At 46.1% G+C, this 12,232-nt stretch overlaps 1 pseudogene; it reads right to left on the bottom strand.

Annotated features, from left to right (window-relative positions):
* Window positions 1-715: 715 nt before the first annotated feature.
* On the bottom strand, window positions 716-1,589 carry LOC114211265 (calcyclin-binding protein pseudogene; annotated as a pseudogene).
* Between the last annotated feature and the right edge of the window lie 10,643 nt (window positions 1,590-12,232).

Raw genomic sequence — 12,232 nt, 5'->3', positions numbered from 1 at the left:
TCTAATATCAGATAAAATAGACTGTAAGATTTAACACAGATCAGGTCTTGCCTCTCCTCTGGTTCGAAAACTCTAGTGGCCTCCCATCTCTGAGAATAAAATTCAAATATTTAAACCAGCAACTATCTCACTGCCCCCCCAATCTCATGCCATCCTTCCCTAAAAATGGCTTTATTTTATCCCACATTTTGATCTTAGTGTGGCTAGGTATAGAATTCTCGGTTGGAAATAATTTTTCCTCGGAATTTTGAAAGCATTCTCCATTTTCTCTTTGGAAGCTTTTTTTTTTTTTTTGGCATTTTATGAACAAATTCAGGTTTTATTTTTACTTATTCTTACATTGGTGGGAGTGGATGTCAGGAACTTATAGGTAAACCAGAACTTTTGTTTTCTACCTCTTAGCTGAACAAAAATACACACAATGTGGCATTATCATTAGGCAAGACTTGCTTTTTTACATTTCACACGAGAATACAGTATTATCCTTTTTTGAACAAAATGCCCAGATTACTAAGGAAACTATCTTTGGGGGAAATGTTTAATAAATATATTTTAATAAATCCTCCAGTAGGAAATGGGAGAGTTCATTGCCTTTCCTTAGAAGAAGGCTGTGTGAGTAGTTATCTGTCAAAATTTATCTGTGCAGCTCACCAACATTTCCTCATTGGAAACCTCAATAGTTCCCCATCACGGTTCCCAAAATGACTTTAAAGTCTCAAAATTCTGTGTCTCCTTTGGCTTGCTTCTCTCTGGATTCCACACAGGCTTTATTAATGGTTCACTTCATATCATCGTTTCTGTATTCATAAATTATCTGTAGCACATTCATCAGTCCCTCCCTGGGATCTTTTTCAGTGTCTTAGGAGGAATTTTCTTTCTCTTTGCCCTCTTTTTCAACCTGAGTCAGTCCCACCACGTGTTTTTTGCTTTCTTTCTATATAAGGTAAGAATGGTATCTGTCTTAATTTTTTTTGAACTGCCTTCCGTGGAGATGGGTTTCAAGATTGTTCACAACATGGAGTAACTCTTCCTATTTAGATTCTTTGCCAAAAGATCAAATGACCTCGCTGTGAAATGCACCTGCATATTCTCAGTGGGGATTTGATGAACTCCTGTTAAGGTGACGTAGATTTTTCATAAATTTATCTGACTGCTCCCATCTGTACTTACGGATTTTCAATGTATATCCCGTTATAATGGGAGCAACCACAGCAGCTGGATTTTTCACTGTCAATAAGTTTTGTTTTTCTCTGTGATTTCTGCTGCATCCTGTTCTTGATTTTTTTTTTTTTATTAAGATTTTATTTGACAGAGAGAGACACGGCGAGAGAGGGAACACAAGCAGGGGGAGCGGGAGAGGGAGAAGCAGGCCTCCTGCCGAGCAGGGAGACTGATGTGGGGCTCGATCCCAGGACCCTGGGATCATGACCTGAGCCGAAGGCAGATGCTTAATGACTGAGCCACCCAGGCGCCCCTTGTTCTTGATTTCTGTCTGGATCTTGGATTTCTCTGCATCACATACTCTTTTTTCTAGTGGCTTTTTCCAGCAGCACCTTTACCTCCTCTAGATCTTTGTGTAGCTCTTCCAAAGCTGAAACCCTGGTTGGGCTGGGTCAGGCAAGGCCTGAGCTGCAGACCTGCAGCTGCACAGGGGGAGAGAACAGGAGACATTGCTCCGAATGCATTCCTCCAGACACGGGCCCCACCTGTAGGAGTCACAGTGCCCACGGCTTGGGCACACACCCCACCCTGTGCAGGACCCAGCCTGCCTCTCCCTTTGGGAGCTTTAAGGTATTTAGGATATTTCTCTTCAACCCCAGTGCTCTGAGATGTCATGAAAGTATGCCTGAGTATGGATCACTTTTCGTTCATTGTGCTGGACACCCAGTGGGTCCTTTTAATTTGTAAATTCATGTGTGTGTTTGTGATTTCTCTTCCTCCTTCTATTTGCTGTGTTCTTCCTTTCTAGGAGAACACTTTACCAACTGTTTCCTAGAGTGGGCCATTTCTGCTCCTGTGTTGGGTTTTATTAGTTTTATTAGTTCTGGCGTCAGGATATGTTCCTGTCCTCTGCCAACATCTGTGAGGAACTTACTGCAACCCCAGGTGCCCCAAACCTTGGTCATCTTTTGGCACACAACTGTGCTGAATAAGTATTTATCTATTGCCACAATGAAGCTAGTTAGTAGGAGCCGCTGCAGGATGGACGGACATGTGACGAGCTATAGGGTTGTCTCTGCTTTAGGTCTGCTGGATGGCCCTGCATCCCCTCCTCCTTCCTCCGTTTCTCTCTTTGTCCACTGTGGCTTCCTGACTCTGATTCCCACAGATGTCGCAGCACTTTCAGTTGTGCCTTGATACCCCCTCCAGTGACCCATTCTCCAAAACCATCTGCCGCACAGTCCCCAATTTCTCTGTCTTGCCCCAGGGTCATGCATTTAACCATTGAGTTCTGGCTCTAAAAATTCCCCAGATTAAGAACCACGTGAAGATAGTTCCCATTTATTGAGCTAAGGTAGATCTCACAATCTCTGTTTTTCATACGAGGCAACTAAAGCTTGCTTGGGTGAAAGAGTGAGACTTCCAATCCAGGTCAGCCTCTAGGGTTTCATGATTTTCAACCTTCCATGCTGCCTCCTAGTCCTCACAGTGTAATTTTAAGGATCAGATGAAGCAAGCAATGTTAGAATCTGCACAGACTTTGGTGACATTGATGGGCATGTAAATTCTCTAGAGTTTTCTCATCTGAAAAGGTGATTTCTGGAGCTAGAGTTATTCACACAAAAGAATGGATCCCTGATGATAAGAATTAAGATGAGTGGGCACCTGGGTGGCTCAGTTGGTTAAGCGACTGCCTTCAGCTCAGGTCATGATCCTGGAGTCCCGGGATCGAGTCCCATATTGGGCTCCCTGCTCAGCGGGGAGTCTGCTTCTCCCTCTGGCCCTCTCCCCTCTCATGCTCTCTTTCTATCTCATTCTCTCTCTCAAATAAATAAATAAAATCTTTAAAAAAAAAAAGAAGATGAGCTAGCAGATGAAGGGAAGGTGAGAGAGATGGGCTGGGTATCTGGGGAAGGGAGGCCTTTTGGCAGTGCCCTTAAAGGACCTCATCCAGGCACTGCTTGGACAAGACGAGTTAGGTGACACTAGCAGAGCTTTCGTTGGCATTGCTGCTTCTATGGATGACAAAGCCAAGGACAGTGTGTTCCAGCTTCAGGGGAGAAGCAAGCTGTGCAATAGGAGGTAAATCTCTGGCTTGCAAAAGGTTGAGTAACATGCTTCTTTAAAAAGCTCACCAGTTGGCTAAATTTAGGGTGGTGAACACTATAAGGCCAAGAATATACTTTGGCCTTGGGCCCATGGCATTTTCACATGACTGGGAATTGGATGCATTTTCATTTTCTCTAAGCTTTTCTCTTGACTCTTAGTACCTTTGTCTTTGGAGGCAGGAGACTGTGTGCTGATAGTTGGGTGGAGCCCTGTAGTTATGACTAATGTCCCTGTTGATAATGACAGTTAACAATCACCCTGTTTTTTGGGGGGATACTTTTTTTTTTTTTCCTGTGAGTGGCTGGGTGTGCCCTGTGATGATTTTATATAATTTTGTTTCATCAATCATCAATCTAGAGGGGCATTTCTTGACACTTCTCTGCTTTTCTTTCTCTTCTGGGTTCCCTTCTCTGATTGTTTTCTTCAAAGCTGTTTTCAAAGACAAGAAGATCTTTGGCAGCATGAGCCCTTTGCCAGCCCCAGGTAATCGGTCTGGATGCCTGCTCACCGGCTTATCAATTCGGCGCCACCACTCCCTGTCAGCTGCCGCAACTTCTGGGGTGTCTACCTTCCCAGCCAGTGTGTTGCTAATCAGGATGGGAAAATAAACATACAAACCTATCAAAGTTGAGAAGCCATGAGGCAGAGTGAATAAAGTATTGATTCCAGCGCTAGCAGGTCCAACTTCCAGGACCAACTTTGCTATTTACTGGATGAATCATTTGCTTCTCCGAGTATTGCTTCCTTATCTGTAAGATGATGATACCACTTTTCTTGTTAGCTTTTATTTGGCTTAAAAGAGATGTGTGTCGGTGCTCCGTGAGTGGTTGTTCCTGTCCCTCTCTTCTTAGAAGGAGCAGATGGCCTGGCCTTGTAGTGAGGCCCTCTGCTACTGTACATTCGGCAGCACCAATCGCAGGCTCAGGGACATAAGCGAATCCATTGTGACCTCTAGGGAGAGTACCTAGTTTTCACACTTAGGGACTTCTTTCTTTTTACCAGGTTTATTGGTTTGTTCTTCAGTAGACCTGAGTAGTTTTTTTAATACAATTATTAATCTGACTCAGATTCGTTCATTCATGCAATAAATGATTTATTAAGCACGTCTATAAGCTAGCACTATGTTAAGTGCTGGAGACGTAGTCTCTGTCCCCAAGGAACCCAGAGTTCAGTGGAAAGATGGACTGGTCAACCTATAACCACAGAGGAGCCAGCTAATGCTAACAAGGTAGGTGTAGATGCACAGAGGAAGGGCATCAAAGCCAATCTTGGGGAGTTATTAAGGGCTTCCTGGAGAAGGGGACATTTATACTGACATCTAGGGATTTGTAAGAATTGGCCAGGCAGAAATATGGCAAAGGCAGAGTGGGTCTGAAGGATGGTGAAGGTGGAGGCAGTCCTATCTATGCAGCATGGAATGGCCTGGGCCAGCCTTGGTTCTGTCTCCCTAGAAGATCCTGAGAGACTACGAGGCCCAGATGTATTTCAGAGGGTCGTCAAGGATGACTGATGAGAATTGTTCTTTTGTGGAGCATTTTAAAAGATAACTTTATTACTTTTCAGATGGCATTCTGAAATAGTCCCAGTGTGATATTTTTGTTGGTTAGTGGTTGGGTGTTTGTGTGCATTTATGTGTGGAGAGGTACAAGGTGCAGGGGAGAGTCACTTCTCTCAAGTTTTATGGTATGATGTTAAATGTGTTTTCTTTGTAGGGTTCATGCTTTAGGCCCAGGCAGTTTGAGGAACAGGCTGTGACACCTTCACCCGAGTTGGCCTCCGCTACCCATCCCCACCTGAGTTGCTCATGAAACTCTCATTGACTCTGAGTGAGATGCTCCTGCATTAGACGGGGTTTAGACTGGCTGATGGAGAGGAAGAGCACATAATACTAGCAACAGGGGCCATGGATCCCTGCCCAGACATGAGGGGCACAGAATGTGTGTGTGTGTGTGTGTGTGTGTGTGCGCGCGTGTGTGTGTGGGGAAAGCACGTGGGAGGCCAGGATACCTCCGAAGCTAAATGCACTTTTCACCTTCCTTTTCCACTGTTTCTACCTTGCTCATCTATTGCAGATGGGGAGCCTGACCTGGATTAGCCAGCTAGGGTCACAGGGGCTCAATAGTTTCAAGTCTGTCCTGGTTGGGTAGGAGGCTCTTCCATTGGAAACTTGCAGCTGTGATTTCAGGGAATGAGGATCGTCCCTTTTATGTTGTTCTCTGTCCTGCCTTCCCACCCCCGACCCCAGCTGCCTTTGAGTATAATTCAAGGGAGTTCTCTTTGGTCCAGGTGATCTAGTTCATTTTGCATATGATGAAGCCAATGCATCATGAAGTGCAGTGATTTGTCCAAAGTCATGGAATGAGCCGGTGTGAGGACTGGGTCACTAATTATAGCCCAATACTTTTCCCACTAAATATCAACAGCTTGATCTGACTTTCCTACATACGGTCCCCAACACTGGTTTTAGAAGTGTGAGAGAGAACGAACATGTGCTAAACATTGTGCTAAGGGACTTATACATATTCATCTCATTGATTCACCATTCCAGGCCTTCCAGGAGGGTGTGGGCATGGGCAGCAAGGGAAGGAACAGGGAAGCACGTTATCCACGGATGGAACCGGTGTTTGGAACAAGGTACAAAGCCCATGTTCTGTCTTCAGGCAACTTGACCTCAACCTGCCATACTTGAGCCTAAGAACTGACGGGCTTTGGATTAGGGTCAGGAGTCACTGCCTTTTGTCACTGACACCATGCAGAAGTTCAAACCTGGGTCTAACTCTACATTTTCATGGTTTCCTTCTACACTGAGGCCTTTGGGGCTTAGTCCCTCCAGAGACAACATTACCATAATCCTGATTGAGTTCAGTGTCTTCCCTAGCTGACTTTTGGGAGCATTTTTTTTTTTTTTTCTCAGCCTTCTTGATTCTACCCAGATTTATTCTTGGCTTTTGGACTGGTTAAAGAATATTTGCTGACTATGGGAGAAATATGTTTAAAACACGAACTTACTAATGTCAGAGATGGATCTGAAATACTTTCAAATAGCCTTTCATCATGCTTTGCTGACTTCTTGATCTGTGCTTGCCTTTGACTCTTGGAGAATTGGAATGTAGAATTTCAAGGGGCTAGGACGGAGTTCTAGCAATATTTGTTGTCTTTGATTTGAGTTATTTATGTCCTATCTGGGGTGTCTTTGTACATTTTGAGTTCAATGTGCTTGTCTGTGATGTGCCAGGATGTTCTCATATGGCTCCACAGTGTCTTTGATTTTTCTGAAGCCATCACACATTTCTTAAATTTGCTTCTTCTTCCCATTCAGTCTCAGCTGCCTCTCACATTCATGACAGAATTTCGAGGAAGTCTCAAAGCTCAGCACCTTTCCTTCCTGGCACATAGAGCACAGGACCAGGCAACTCCCCAAGGCCAGGCTCCCTCTGGAGGGCTGCGTCCTGCAGGTGCAGAGTGTGCTTTTCCCCTGGCTTGTGCGCCCATGTCTCTGACATTCCCCAGCCAGCAGCTCTCTGGCTTTTTACTGAATTACGGACCCATTGTGAGCTCTCACATTATCTTTTTCTCCCAGACCTGCTGTGGACTGATTTTTCTTGGGAGAGAAGCTTCTGAGACGTACCAGGAGCCATAAGGGCACTGGGGGGAGAGTACAGCTTATTTGCCTGCATGATTCCTCTGCAGGGGGCTGGGGGGAGGTGTGGGAGGAGGACTCTAGCTTCCTCTGCAGGGGCCTGGGGGGGAGGTGTGGGAGGAGGACTCTAGCTTCCTCTGCAGGGGGCTGGGGGGGGTGTGGGAGGAGGACTCTAGCTTCCTCTGCAGGGGCCTGGGGGGGTGTGGGAGGAGGACTCTAACTTCCTCTGCAGGGGCCTGGGGGGAGGTGTGGGAGGAGGACTCTAACTTCCTCTGCAGGGGCCTGGGGGGGGGTGTGGGAGGAGGACTCTAGCTTCCTCTGCAGGGGCCTGGGGGGAGGTGTGGGAGGAGGACTCTAACTTCCTCTGCAGGGGCCTGGGGGGGTGTGGGAGGAGGACTCTAGCTTCCTCTGCAGGGGCCTGGGGGAGGTGTGGGAGGAGGACTCTAACTTCCTCTGCAGGGGGCTGGGGGGAGGTGTGGGAGGAGGACTCTAGCTTCCTCTGCAGGGGGCTGGGGGGGTGTGGGAGGAGGACTCTAACTTCCTCTGCAGGGGCCTGGGGGGGGTGTGGGAGGAGGACTCTAGCTTCCTCTGCAGGGGCCTGGGGGGGGTGTGGGAGGAGGACTCTAACTCTTCCCTCTTTTCATTTTTTTTTCTTCTTCTTTTTTTTTCTTCTTCCCTCTTTTCAGAGCAAGACCTGTTTTTAGGAAGCTTTTGCAACTCTTCTAAACCCTCCAGATAATGGAAGGCTATCAGAGGCTGTGGGCATCTGAGCAAATAAAGGGGATTTTCAGTGTGTAAGTGTGCTCTGGTAGGCACCAACTTTGGACTTTTCTTCAGGGAAGTGTCTTTCTCACCGCTTCCCCCCCGCCCACCGCCTTTAGTCTCCTTCCCAACAAAAGATCTGGATTTTTAGGTAGCAATAAATATACCTTTATATTAAGTTCCCAGGATGGTATTTGGCCCACACTAGGCGTTCAGTAAATATTTGTGGAGATTATAAGCTGTGCTAGCTTTATCTAGTATGCATTCCTGATTTCTGCCTTACTCGATACCTTACCTCTGCCCTGGAACCGGTTGGATTCTCACTGCGATGTGTTCTGTGATGGTTTTCAGCTCTGGGTTCGAGTATGCTTTGTAGTTCTTAATCTCCTACATTATTACTCTCTAGAGTCTGGTGGTCTAAGAATTCATATGGGTTTGGGGGTTAAATTAAACCTCTGTGTGTTACTGCCTTATTTTAAAGATCGTAAGTGCCCCAAGGGTACGGGTCTAGCCTGTCCTTGCAGTAATGAGCAATACCTCGTAGTGCAGGCAAACCCTGACCTAGGACAAAATGCCAAGGTTGGGGTGATTAGGTCCCCAGGGTGAGATGACAAAGGGGATTGTCTCTCTGACGGCATCCAGCCTCAATTACTGAGATGGAAATGCTGGTGGGACTGGCTATATGGTCTCTCTCTTTAATCTCACCTCTTGAAGCTGCTTAGTATATTGCAAGAGTGAGGGGAAACTATGCGTGTGGGCTTACTGCCCTGGAATCCATTTATTTAGTAGAAAGGATTCCAGAATTAGGTGCTTTTTCTCCACTTCATTTTTTGCTAACAGATTTTCTCTCCCTGTTACAGTGTAAGATTGATTTCTGTCTTCAAAATGTGTTCATGGGGATGAGGGCTTTTCAGTAAAAGCATTACAAATCATCCACAAACATCAGGCATCTTTGGGAGAAGGGAGGCTGTGTCTACAATGCTCATTTTTCACAGAGAGCACTACCACCTGACATCTTCCTGAATTTCCAATTTCAGATTGTCCTTGTCTGTTTGAAGCTTGGGTATGTGAATTCCAGATGAGCTTGTGCAGGCTTTTAAAATGTGCATGGTGTGAGGAGAAGGAGCAGTGACAGCTGACTGACACAGAAATGGCTAAGGAAGCCAGGCTCAATCAGAAACCCTGCTTCCGATGAAACCCCCATCTTTGCTGAGTGCCGGCTTGTCACCAATTAGACCATATTTCAAAGTGATTTCACAGGTATTCATTCATTGACTCCTCCCAGCATCTCATGAAAGAGAGGAGGAAGGATTAAGTCCACATGGCAGAAACGGAAGCTGGGAGCGTGAATGTTTTTGTGACTTAGCCTTAGCCCAAAGCCAGTTAGCAGCAGAGGTGGGGTAAGAACCCAATTCCTTTTCCACTGTACTTGGAGGGACATGTTCCTTAGGAGTCTATATAAAGTGCCTTAGGTTGTATAATAGCAAGGAACTCAGAATGGATCAGAAAATTAGTCACAAAAGATCTGGATTTTTAGGTAGCAATAAATATGCCTTTATATTAAGTTCCTAGGATGGTGTTTGGCCCACACTAGGCATTCAGTAAATATTTGTTGAGATTATAAGCTCTCATCTCCACGCCCTAAGCTCTGAGAAAATAGAGCTCTGTGTTTAGTACAGGATGGAGAGAGATGAGCAGCCACACCTACAGAGGTACAGCCCAGGGCTTTGAAAAGGACCTCAGTGGGAGCAAAAAATGTGCAAAATGAGCCCTAGGATGCCTGCATCTCAGCCACACACAGCTTATTCATTTGATCCCATAGGTTGTTTTTTTTTTTTTTTTAAGATTTTATTTATTAGAGAGCACGAGTGGGGTGAGGGACAGAGGGAGAAGCAGACTCCCCATTGAGTCGGGAGCCCAATGCGGGGCTCGATCTCAGGACCCCGAGATCATGACTTGAGCCGAAGGTAGATGTCCAGTTGACTGAGCCATCCAGGTGCCCCAATCCCAAAGGGTTTGAATGGACTGTTCCAGGGATTTTTTTTTTTTTCCTCGCATCATTCATTTAGATTCTGGGAGCCTCTGTCAGGAAAAGAAACTGACGTTCTCCATCAGACATCTTCCATCGCTTCCATAGTCGCCTGGGACATGCATGATCTGACTTCTCCCACATTGCCAGCCGCCCACTGGCTCTTTTTTTTTTTTTTAAGATTTTATTTATTTATTTGAGAGAGAGAGAGCACAAGCATGAGTGGGGGGGATGGGCAGAGGGAGACAAGCAGACTCGCCGCTGAGCAGAGAGCCCCGTGATCCAGAGATCATGACCTGAGCCAAAGGCAGGCACTTAACTGACTGAGCCACCCAGGTGCCCCTCTCACTGGCTTTTGACCTGTGATTTTCTGACTTGGAAATCCACCACGTTGCTCATATATGATTTCTTGCTTTGGATTTTCCTGATACTCTTATGCCTTAGCAATGGTGTCTTCTCACAGAATATCTGGAGATGCTTTTTGAGACCCTGGGCTCCCTGATGCCTGCTTGCCTGCCTGACTTCAGACCCCTACCTCCATCCTAACCTAACCGGGTGGCTTCTGGGATCCTCTAGCCTCTGGCCTTTTGACCTGAAATGTGTCTTACTTTCAGTCTTGCTATTTAAAAAAATTCTTTTTGTCTGACCACTCTTACCATTTCCATGTAGGGGAGAAGTTATTTTGTAAGTTGAGAGCAGAACAAATCAAAATACCAATGGATAGAATTTTGAAAAAAAATCTTTGTCAAGCTCTTCAATTTACTGATGAGGAAATGGGCCCAAAGAGGTTTAGGGGATTGTCTCACAGTTCACAGAGAGAGTTGATGGATGGGTCAAGTGTAGAACCAGGTGTTTTGCTCCCCCACTGTGTAACTATGGTGTCTCCTATTTTTCTTAAATATATGAAAACGTCTAAATCATACTGACAAAGGAAAGGACCAGTAGAAACCTCTTTCCTAATGGAATGGTGCACACCCCTTTCCTGTGTCCCCAGCCCCTCTTCATCAATACTTAAGGTCCTAAGGCAGGAAAGGAATTTAAAATACAAGTGCTCTGATTGCTTAATGCTTCCGGTTTCCCAAGAGTCCAAGACTATGGGCCATTAGCAAAAGCATTACATTTGATTCCCACAAAGAAGCAGGAAGTGATCCCCATGGCAACCATGACCAGGATGGAAATGGCAGCTTGTATTGTATCCTGGAGCTAATTGTTGGCCGTAGAAGACCACAGACCACAGATATAATGAGCTCCATGGGACCCATGGTCTCACGCTGGTGGTACTGGATGCCAGCCAGAGTTTGTGAGTGAATGAGCTTGAACAAACATGATTTGTTAAGCTGTATAGATAAGAATCAGAGTCAGAGAAGTCACATTTGAGATTTGGCCTGTATTTTGTCCTGGAGCATCTGTGCCAGGCTCAGCGCAGGGTATGATGCGCTGGCTTTCTCAGTGTCTGAGAAATAGGGCGGTGCCAAGGGGCACCCAGCCTGGACAGGCCAGATTTGTGTTTGATCCTGTCTCTTCTTTGAATCATGTCATGCCCCCTTGAGTTCTATCTTAGGGAACAGCCCGTACTTTGCAGGAGCCCCATGTGGCCCTCTAGCTCTGCAGGTGGAACCACTTGGCCCAGCTATGACTTGGGGTGGAGTTCACTTAAAGGGGTGATGGTCTCGGATGTGAAGCTGCTGCGAGCTGGTTCACTCCCTCAGCCCTCCGCTTGCTGGCTGGGAGTGACTGCAAATGCAGGAATCTTAGGCCAAGGGTCAAGTTACTGAAAAGCAAGAAAGAAGAAACAGTGGTTTTAGACAAGTTCGGATATATGTTCACATCGTCTAGGTTGCTTCCTGCCCCAAGTACCGTTGTGTTGTTTCTCTGCTCGCATTACCCTGTCCCCCTGCTGCTAAGCTTTCTCCCGCCTCTCTGTCAGGAAAGGCAACAGACACTTTCTGGCAGACATTTCTATAGCTTCAACGGCCTGTGGCAGACACAGCCTGATTCTCTTGTTAGAGATGTTGGAAAGGCTCAGCAGGTTTGGACTGGGAAAAAGGGAACTCTGGTGCTGGCTTACAGTGAGAAACCTCTTCCGTTCAGCATTCAGTGCTCAACACACCTTTGCTGAAGCCTATGATGGGCCAGAACACAAGGGTGAACGATGGGAAGCTTCCTGGAGGAGGTGGTACCTGAGCTCTATCTTAAAGGATGTGTGAGCCAAGGAAAGAGCAGAAGGGAATTCCAGCATGATCAGCAGGAGCAAAAGCATGGAGGCAAGAAAGAGTTGGGTGTGCAGGATGCCCCCAACATTTGGATTTTGCTAGTGTAGGAAGTGAATTGAAGCACGAGATTGAGACAGGAGTATGGGAGTCATTTTTTATGATGAGCTGGCTGCACTATTGAGTATTATCACTGTTGCTATTTGAGGCACCTTAAAGCAAGCTCTTTTCTGATCATCTGTTAATGGAGCTTCAGACATTACAAAATAATGCATAATTGTCAAGTCTCTTAAATCTGGCCAGAGAAAGTGACCAGGAGAA

The sequence above is a fragment of the Eumetopias jubatus genome, unplaced genomic scaffold (genome assembly GCF_037043125.1).
Source record: "Eumetopias jubatus isolate StellerSeaLion01/CBP00866 unplaced genomic scaffold, mEumJub1_p1.0 scaffold_13, whole genome shotgun sequence".
NCBI classification, from domain to species: Eukaryota; Metazoa; Chordata; class Mammalia; order Carnivora; family Otariidae; genus Eumetopias; species Eumetopias jubatus.
This window is presented reverse-complemented; position numbering and strand designations above follow the sequence as displayed.